Source organism: Bidens hawaiensis, unplaced genomic scaffold (genome assembly GCF_021521415.1).
Source record: "Bidens hawaiensis isolate Kalapana, Puna unplaced genomic scaffold, B.hawaiensis_p1.1 tig00026387_1, whole genome shotgun sequence".
Taxonomy (NCBI): Eukaryota; Viridiplantae; Streptophyta; class Magnoliopsida; order Asterales; family Asteraceae; genus Bidens; species Bidens hawaiensis.
In genome coordinates this window covers 75,936-86,040 of record NW_027494245.1, presented here as the reverse complement: position 1 = coordinate 86,040, position 10,105 = coordinate 75,936, and the positions used below count along the sequence as shown (strand labels likewise).

Sequence of the window (10,105 nt, the reverse complement as noted above, 5' to 3'; positions counted from 1 at the left end):
CATGGCTTCCCCCAACGCACCAGGAGGAGCAGCGTGGCGAGCCCAGTCCACGCACTCCACAGGGGTGCGAAGGGTTGTTCCTCGGCGTATGTTCCATCTTGGAACATACACTTCATTGGAATCCGACACTGCAAAAGAAACAAAGGCAGTTAGGAAAAGATGATAAAAATATGTAAAGGAAAAAGAACCCTACGCACCTGTAGGGTCAATAACAGGCCGATAGCCGCCAAACCCATCACCTGAACCTAAAGGAAATCCATCCAACAGGTCAGGCAGACGGGAAGGTGGCATAGATCGGCGGGAAGCCTGGCGCATACCTGATGGTCCGGCCGTCGGTGCCGGTGGCACAGGTATAGTGGCAGCCGCTGTGGTAGCCATGGTTGGCGCCACCTCCTCAGCAACAGTAACCGCCGGCTCCGTGAAAGATGCTGTAAAAATTGCACTCACGGCCGGCGGAGACATCTTCTCAGCTGGAACAGCCTCAGGAAGGCTGGAACCAGCGGAAGCAGGCGTAGACGCCTGGGTCGACGCCTCGGGAAGGCTGACCGAGCCTACCGTCATTGGCGGGGGAATACTTGCTCCAACTCCACCCTGGAATGCGTCAACATCCACACCTGCACAAGCAAAAGTGTTAGAAAAATTTATTTGAAACAACAAATCTAGACAAGAATTATGGGGGTACTTACGGGGTTTCTTGAGCTTGAACGCACGGACGAGCGGGGGCGAACCCGATGGAGCCGGCCTCTTGACACCGGTAACCGTCGTCGCCGCTGCCTCCTCGGAGGGGACACCTGCAGCCTCCGGAACGGTGGTCTCTTCACCACCGGGCTTCCCCGCCACCTCTGCATTATCTGACTCCGAGTCAGATAGGACTACCGGGTCGGCCGTAGAGGCCACCTTCTCCTTGCCCTTCGCGACGGCAGCCTTTCTCTTCCGTACCAGTGGAGGACCTTCTGCGGATTCCTCAGAAGAAGAAATGTCATGAACTCCAGCAGCAGGCACAGCTTTGAGAGGTTCAGGGTAGAAGATAGGCTTACCTGGCCGTCGGTGGCTCAGGATCTCTTGGCCTGGCGGGTAAACCTCCACGAACCGACCCGCGGTCTGCTCTAAGATGGGCAACTCGTTCTCGTCCAGAGCACGAGTACCCATCCGCGCAGGACCATCTTCCTCCCGCGGATTCAGGAGTGACTGAAGATCGTTACCCTCTGAAATCAAAAAGAAAGTTAGAAAAAATCGTAATCAGCAAAAAAGAAACAAGACATACCATAAGGGGTAGAGTTCGAACCATATTCAAGGACGATCGGAACCTTATCCGCATTCGCCGCCTTCCACACCCGGCTCATCCCCAGCATCACCATCGCCGACTCCGGAAAACGGAAAACCGGGGACTGGACCCGGGATATCTTCGAAAACCATTCCGCCTCCTCGTAGTTAAGGGCGGGAAGGTTCGGAAGCGCCTGGCCATTCTTGAACTTCAAGGCGATGGGGACGGCGCGAGCGGATATGAAGAAGAACTCTCTTCTCCATGAGCGAAGACTCCGCTCGGTGGTACAAATCTTTAAACCCTTGATACGGGTTGTAAGAGTGTACCACCCCTGGATGCACCTCCAAGTGTAGAAGGTCATCAGACGGTCAACAAGAGGCTCAAGGCCCAGTATCCGGCACACCCACTCAAAGTGCCGGACCTTGGCAATGGCCATGGGGTGCACCTCTGTCAGGTGCACACCGTGCCTCTCCAGGACACGGTACACAAACTTTGTCAACGGAAACCTAAGGTTTCCGTAGACAAAGAATGCAGCATAAACCCCGATCTTGCCACTAGGGGCATCGTACACAGTATGGTGGGGTTCAGGAAACTCAGGCTCGAGAGACTCGAGCATGAACTTCCTGACGATATACTGGTACAGATCGACAGGAAGAGAACACTGGCATTCGCCAGCAGTCTTCTGATCATCAGTATCATGAGAAGACATGGTGGAAAAAAGAAAAGATTTCAGAGTAATGCTTTACTGAACAGGAAAATTCGCCGGAAATTACTTGAGAAGAAGAAGAAAGGTGAAAGTGTGAATTGCAAATAACTCTCTTCCCCTTTATATAGCAATCGCAATTAATGCGGTGAATTTAATGCGGAGGAGAGAGAAATCAAAGGTGCAATGAAACTATGACACGTGGCAAAAAGCAGGCTGGCAACAGCTGTTGAAAAGACGTGTGCCAGTAATTTCGCGGCCACGCGCCCGAAAAATCACGCCCACGCGCCTGAAAAAGCGACTGGAATGACCATGTTCTGTCACGTCACCATAACTTCCTGCACGTCCTGACACAGTCAGAAGAAACCGTCGCACGACGTTTCAGAGGTTTGGACTGTTCTTATCTTTCCACCAACTCTTCGAATTTCAAAATTCAAAATTTAAAAAATATTAAAAAATAAGCGGGAAAATACCCCTTACCCCTTGGCAAACAAGTAACCGTTAGACGGATGCGGGTACAGTGTAAAGGCAAAACCCTTCACATACCTAGCACCCGCAGGGAATTGAAGCCAAGTAAACCTTGGCGAACAAGTAACCGTTAGACGGATGCGGGTACAGTGTAAAGGCAAAACCCTTCACGTACCTAGCACCCGCAGGGAATTGAAGCCAAATATTCCTCGGCAACCAAGTAACTATAAGACAGGCGCGGATACAGTGTAAAGGCAAATCCCTTCACGTACCTAGCACCTACAGGGAATTGACGCTAGGAATACCTTGGAAGTAAAGTAACCGTAAGACGAGCGCTGGTACAGTGTTAAGGCAAAACCCTTCACATACCTAGCGCTCCGCTGGGAATTGAAACCAGGAAGGATCTTCTGGGCAATGCTTGCGGAAACGGAAATAACATCCCCGCATAGCGGGAACGTCGAGAACTACGTTGATTGGAAGTTCCAAGATGGAATTGATGGTTTTAACATAATTGATCACTATGTTCAAAACTACCAAAACCTCATGGAAAGACCACACAAGTGGGACTCAACGCTCCTGACTTGCGAGGAGGTTACAGACCTGCCCGCATCATACCCAAAGACCAAGCAGGAAACTCGGGAATTTCTGCAAGTGACAAGGACTTCCGCGGGAGGAATCCCCATGGAAAACCTTACAAAAACCCTTTTCAAAACCCTTTGCTCAAGTCCAAAAGTTCACCTCACTTTATTAAACACTCATGAGAAGAACATTGGACTGGGGGGACTTGAAGAGGTAGGTCCCAGCAGAGCCCAGTTGGACCCGCAAGACTCACCTTAAACAGAGACGTCTGCGCGGAGACCAACTGGATCCGCAGGACCAACCATGCTCAGAGACGTGACGTCCTTACACGCAGTACGCAAGCTGGTCCCGCAGGAAATGCCTCCCAATGGTGAAGGACTCCGCCTGTCCCCGCAGCCTCGGATACAAGCCATTAGGGAAGGCCACCCGCGCAGCATGGCTACACGCACAAGGCACTTAGCTCTCGATCAGTGTCACCTGAAGGAATGAGCCAAGCCGGGAGCAATCCCGCACAGAGGCGGGAGGGGGAATACTCCCGCCCAAATAAGCCAGTCCGTATACTGAAGGATCTTTTACTGTACCTGACGAGGTATGGGCGAAAGATCTGATCAGAGATACGACAGCTCACTGATACAGTATGGCAAGCAGCATGCTCCTGTACTGTATCACTATTAGCCGCTGCCTACTCACCAACTACTGCCATACCACGTGCGTAGCCGTCAGTTGGTGGAACAGGAATAGTATACAGCAGGCCTGGTCACTATCAGCCGCTACCTACCCACCAACTACCAGCAGGGCACGTGCGTAGGCTACTGTTGGTGGAACAGGAACACTGTTGCAGCCGGCCATACCTCTTTGGAAACCTACCTTCGGCTATAAATACCACAAATGGTATGACCATCTCATCTCATCTTGAATTATCATATCTCATCATATTATACCTGATATCTGCTCTAGCAATCTCTTAATATACTTTTATATTTAAAGAGCAATCTAGTCTGATTCTCACGCCGGAGGGTGGTCACAAGGAGGAACCCCCCCCTTCTCAGTGACGAGCTCACGGTGTCTGTTTTGCAGGTTATCAGAAGAACCATCTTCCAAGGGTCTAACCCCTCGTGGGAAACAGCTCTCCAACCCCCAGGTTACCAGTAATCTGCCCGGGGTCTGGTTAGTGTTTCTTCAAATAGTTACCTTGAATGGGTGCTTGATGTGATACAGGCAACTCGCCGGAGTTCAAATACGGAGACGGAGACTTAAGTTCGATAGAAGAGAAGAACGATTGAACCAATAATATTTATAAGGCCTTAAACGAGTATAATCGACGTCGCCGTAAGAATAGGACGACTTTGAGGTCAAGGAAGAAACAAACACGGGTCGAGTCATGCCACATGGTTCTGGTAATTATAGTAGATGGAAGTAATTGAGTCCTTGATTCTAGTTTAGCGTTTGATGACGAAAATCTCGATGGTTACTTCCAAAGAGAACGATGTTGACCAATTTACAGCATATTAATTAGGGAAAATTCCCAAAATAGCTCATTTATAGTTAGTGTTTCCAAGTTTATCCCACATAATTCAAGTTTCCAATTTTAGCTCTTTGTTATCTCGTCACCGACGACATGATAGCGAACACCGACGATGCGTTACCGAAACAAATAAGATAATGACACATGTTCAAAGACTCACATGTGTTCTTGTTATCTCGTCGCCGCGATGTGTTCTTCGGCCCAGACGATGTGTTCTTGTTAACGAAGTCAACGACTCACATCGCCGGCGACTTGTTAGGTATAACATAGGGTTGACGATGCGTTATGTTGCTAACGTAGGGTAGCAGCGATGCATTATCACTAACGCATCGCAGAACCTCTGTTTTAAACATTAACGTGCCGTAGAACCCTTATATTATCCAGTAATGCATCTCCTAACCCTTTTGTTGTCCACTAATGCATCGTGCCCTTTCCACTTCACCACAAACATATCTTTTTAAAATGTACACCCAAAACATATGGGAATTATTTTCAAAATAAGTACATTGCTTTTTTTAAAATGTACGGGAGACAATCAAAGATCCATATCTACAATAGTAAATAAACAATTGATAGCCACATGTTTAAACGTTAATTAACTATTAACTTAAAAAAATAAAACTAACCTTAAAGGCAAAAACAAACACAACCGCTGCATAGGATAATAATGGTTTTTAATTAACTATTAACTTAAAAAAGTAAAACTAACCTTAGGTTATATAACATGACGTCGGACCCTACGTTAGCAACATAACGCATCATCAACCCTATTTTATACCTAACAAGTCGCCGGCCGATGTGTTGTAAAACACACTTATTTTCCGAAACATTTTATCATATTTTTATTGCTAATTTATATAATAAATCTAGTTTTTAACTCGTTTTGACTTGATCTTACAATATTTATTATTTTGTGTAGGTGACGAGTTTTAAAGCAGAAAATATTCGGTTTTTTGAAGACATTGGAGGCCTTTATGATCAAGTTAACAAGAACTAGCTCAAGGCCTAACCCAAGCCTGCTAGAGAAAAGCCTTACATGTCTTAATATATAATATAACTTAAAAAGAAAAACCCTAAGTGGGCAGCCCCTATCCCGATCGGAAAGTGTGGAAAAGAACAAATAAGTTATACACTTTAAAGGGTTTTGGTCAAGTGTGGTCGGCAGGCATCAAAAGAAAATATAAACCAACTTTTTGTTGGTTTATATTGGATATATTATTAGTAATCAAGGGAAAAAAAATTAAAAACCAAACCCTTTGTGAACCTCCGATCGGGACAGCAAGAGGACCAAGGGAAAATCAGTGTTTGCAAGTTTGTTGAGCTAAGAGAAGAAGGATTAAGCCAAGGGGAGTCAGGACAACAACCGTAAGGAAGATTATTTTTCTTCAAAGTGGTTTGCATTATTTATTTTATAAGTTCATCTATATATTTCTTGATATGATGATTATGACTTTTGAATCTGTTAAGTTTGCTTTGGTTATGATTATTAGCTAATTCTTTTGCACTACCTAGGTTGAAATGATTATTGACATTGTTTAGCGGTATTTGGTTTTAATTAATTACACGACGTATTATTATTGAAAGACTTTATTTAATTTGATCTTTGGTGTGTTAAAATATTGTTTTTATATAATTATTGCTTGTGATTCCGCGTATGACTTTGGTTGATTGATTGTGTGTCGTTTGGTTAGGGTTCTACGTTTAGGTCTTAGACTTGGTGTTTTTGATCTATTTGTGGTTAGCGCGACCATAGGAATCTTGAGTGCTTTTAATTATTAAAATTCAATAGGTTCACTTTCCTTGCGACCGAGAGGTAATAGGGAGTCGGTTTGTCTCGCGTCTTTATTCGGTTAGGTTAGAGTTGCGCGAGAGCGAGTTTTGGTCCTAGCCGGTTTAGTTTTGCGTGCAAATATGTGTCTTAGATCAAATTAAATATTGTTACCCCTTTATCCCTATTATTGCTAGTACCAATTTTAAGCGGGTTTTGTGTCGTTGAGTCCAAGAGTAGATGTGTCATTAGGATACCTTAGTAATCTTTTTACCGGTGCATTTATTAAATTTTCTTAGATTTGTGAGGGTTAGTTGGTGAGACCGAGAGGTGATCTAGCGAACTTTAATGAGCCTTAGTTGATTATTTTAAGATCCCGGTGTCGTGTGATTAGTTAATTCCATTAGCCGTTGAACTGTCAATAGGATTCTTGCCTAGGTAGTCGTTTCTCCACATTTGTTAAAACCTTGTTTAGTGCAGTTAAGTTTTCTTGTTAGTTTCGTTAAGTTAAGTAAGTTAGTTTTAAATTAATTAAAATAAAATAAAATAAATAATAAAATCTATTAAATATTTTAAGGTAGGACTTGGATTAGGGTTTATAATCTGAGCCGTTCTCACGTGTCTTCGAGTTCGATATCCGGACTTTCCTCATCTTTGCTATACGCGACCGGTACACTTGCCGTATGTGTGAACTAGGATAGACTGTTTGGTTTTTAAAGCTTAGTTGCGATTCGTGTTTATTATTTATATATATATTCGCACATCAAGTTTTTGGCGCCGCTGCCGGGGACACAGTTTGAGGCGATTAGAGAACGACCCGAGTTTGGGTACTTACCTGTTTCTTTTTACCTGTTTATTTGTTTTTATTTGTTTTTAGTTTACTTTTAGCTTAGTTAATTTTAGTTGTTCTTTATAGTCGTATGCGTCATACCCGCTCACAAGGACCTCCGAAGCTTGAAACGTCTGACGATACCAAGAAAGTCCAACCCGAGAGAAAGCGTTCTGTTTCACCGACAGGTTCTGATTCTTCTTCTTTATCTGTTTCTTCCGCTTCTTCTAGGGATAGGAACATGGGTGACCAACCGCCTAGGAGAGTAGTAGCTGACTATGGTAGGCCGACAACGACTCCTCATTCGAGCATCACTTTACCGAACGGTGCTGCCGCTGGCAACTGGTCCATTCCTGCCCACGTCATGCAACTCATAAAAACCGCACTCCAATTCGAAGGGCTAGAGAGCGAAGATCCTTCAAACCACATAGACATGTTTGTTCAAATCTGCGAAACTTTCAATATCGGTAACATGAACGATGAAGCCATCTATCTCTCACTTTTTCCCTTCTCACTCACCGGAAAAGCCTACAAATGGCTTAAGTCACTACCTGCAGGATCAATCACCACTTGGGCGGGCCTTCAAGAGAAATTCATGACCAAATTCTTTTCGCCATCTAAATCCGCTCGACTCCGTGAGGAGATTTGTTCTTTCCGCATGAGGTCCGATGAGTCTTTCGGGGAAGTTTGGGAAAGATTCAAGGACCTCCTTCTTAGTTGTCCTCATCATGGTTTAGATAAGTGGATGCTCATCGAGAAATTCTACAATGGAGCCACTCAGCACTTGAGAGAGATGTTGAACCAAACTGCTAACGGGAACCTCCTTAAGAACAAATATCCCGATGAGTGCGTCGTCCTTTTTGATAATCTAGCAGCGAGCTACGAGGGGCACGGGGGCAGAAATTCTTCCACGTCATCGAGATGAGTACTTCAAGTCGATTCGAACACTAGCATGCAGGCACAGATTGATTCTTTGAACAAACTCGTTAGAGATCTTACCATTAAGAGCATCGCGAAGTGTGAGGTTTGCCGAGGGGGTCACGACACCATTGACTATCCTGTTAATCCGGGTAGCACTCAGGAAGAGGTTGACTTCGTCAACAACCCCTTGAGATATCAAAACCCCACCTTCGGCGGGAACACTGGCTGGAGAAATCAAAATAACTATCGAGGGGGACAAGCCAGTGGCTACCAAGCCCAATACCAAAACCAACGTCGAGAGAATCTATTCGGGTAGGGGAGTTTAGGTCAAGAGAGTTCGGAACAAGCGGGAGAGAGGAGAGGAAAGCCTCACTGGAGGAGATGATGGCTGAGCTACTGAAGCGACATGAGAGGAACCGAGTGACGAATGAGGAGAAATTTGCGGAACACGATGCTATGTTGAAGAACCAAGCCACGTCTCTAGCTAATCTTGAGCATCACGTCGGAGAGATTGCCAACCAGTTATCCGAGAGAGCACCGGGTTCACTACCGAGTAACACTGAGAAAAATCCGAGAGGATTCGCCAAAGCGTTGACTACTAGGAGTGGTGCTATAAGAGAAAGAGAGGCTGGACCTTCGAGAGTTGTCACACCTGCGGTTGATGAAGAAGAGCAGGTGGACGAGGAGATCCAGATGGAGCCTCCTCCGGCCGAGGCACACCAGCAGACTATTCCAGCAGGTACAAAGCCGGCCGATATACCTTCATCATCATCATCAAATCCACCTTTGAGAGTCTACAAACCCGAATTGCCTTATCCTGGGAGAATCCGATCGGATAGAGACGAGGAGCAAAACTCCAAGTTCCTTGAACTTCTCAAACAGCTTCACCTAAACACTCTTTTCCTTAAGGCGCTCACTCAGATGCCCAAATATGCCAAATTTCTCAAGGACATTCTTTCCAATAAGGAGAAGCTAGCTGAGGTCTCTTCTATTCCGTTGAGTGTTGGGTGCTCTGCAGTGTTGCAGAGCAAGTTGCCAGAAAAGATGGCTGATCCTGGGAGTTTCACGATTCCCTGCATCTTAGGTGACGATACGGTTCGACATGCTTTGGCCGACCTTGGGGCCAGCATCAATCTCATGCCGTATTCTGTGTTCAGTAAGTTGGGTCTTGGCGAATCGAGGCCAACCCGAATGAGTATCCAACTCCCGCGAGGGGTGGTCGAGAACATGCTTGTTCGTATCGACAAGTTCATCTTCCCGGTGGACTTTGTCATTCTAGATATGAATGAGGATGATAGTATCCCTCTCATTTTAGGCCGACCGTTCCTTGCCACCGCACAGGCGTTGATCGACGTCCGTGAGGGCAAACTGATTATGAGAGTTGGGGATGATAACGTCACCTTTGACGTCAGACAACCACTTAAGCACCCCAAGTCGGCTGACGACTCCCTGTATTTCGTTGACACCATCGTATCACATGTGCGGGAGTTTTTCACTAACATCTGTGGAGGACCTACCTTGGACCCACAGATCCTCGATAGGGAGATTTCAGAGGTCGAGATGGTTTCCATGACCACTCAACCATTGATGGATGACACCGTGTCACCACCCATAGATTCAGAGTCAGCTGTTGAGATCGTGCGAGACGATCCGAGGGACCGACCCTCCGTTGAGAGCCCTCCTCCTTCATTAGAACTTAAGGATTTACCCGATCATCTGGAGTATGCATTTCTGGACGAGGAGAGGATGCTACCCGTCATCATCGCGTCTGCCTTGACGGAGGTCGAGAAGTTGAAGTTGTTAAAGGTGCTTAAAGAGCATAAGGAGGCGATAGCATGGAAGATTATTGACATCAAAGGGATTAATCCCTCGTTCTGCACTCATAAAATCCACATGGAGGATAATTTCAAATCCGTCATTCAGCCTCAACGGAGGCTTAATCCGAAAATGCTATAGGTCATTAAGAAAGAAATCATCAAACTCCTTGATGCGGGAATAATTTTTCCCATCTCTGATAGCGCCTGGGTGAGTGCGGTCCAAGTGGTTCC

General features: G+C 45.8%; 1 non-coding gene across 1 annotated transcript; it reads right to left on the bottom strand.

The window, feature by feature from the left end:
• Positions 1–7,764: 7,764 nt before the first annotated feature.
• LOC143573343 (small nucleolar RNA R71) lies at positions 7,765–7,871 on the bottom strand. The gene has a single exon (XR_013142414.1). It is a non-coding gene; the product is annotated as a small nucleolar RNA R71 (small nucleolar RNA).
• Between the last annotated feature and the right edge of the window lie 2,234 nt (positions 7,872–10,105).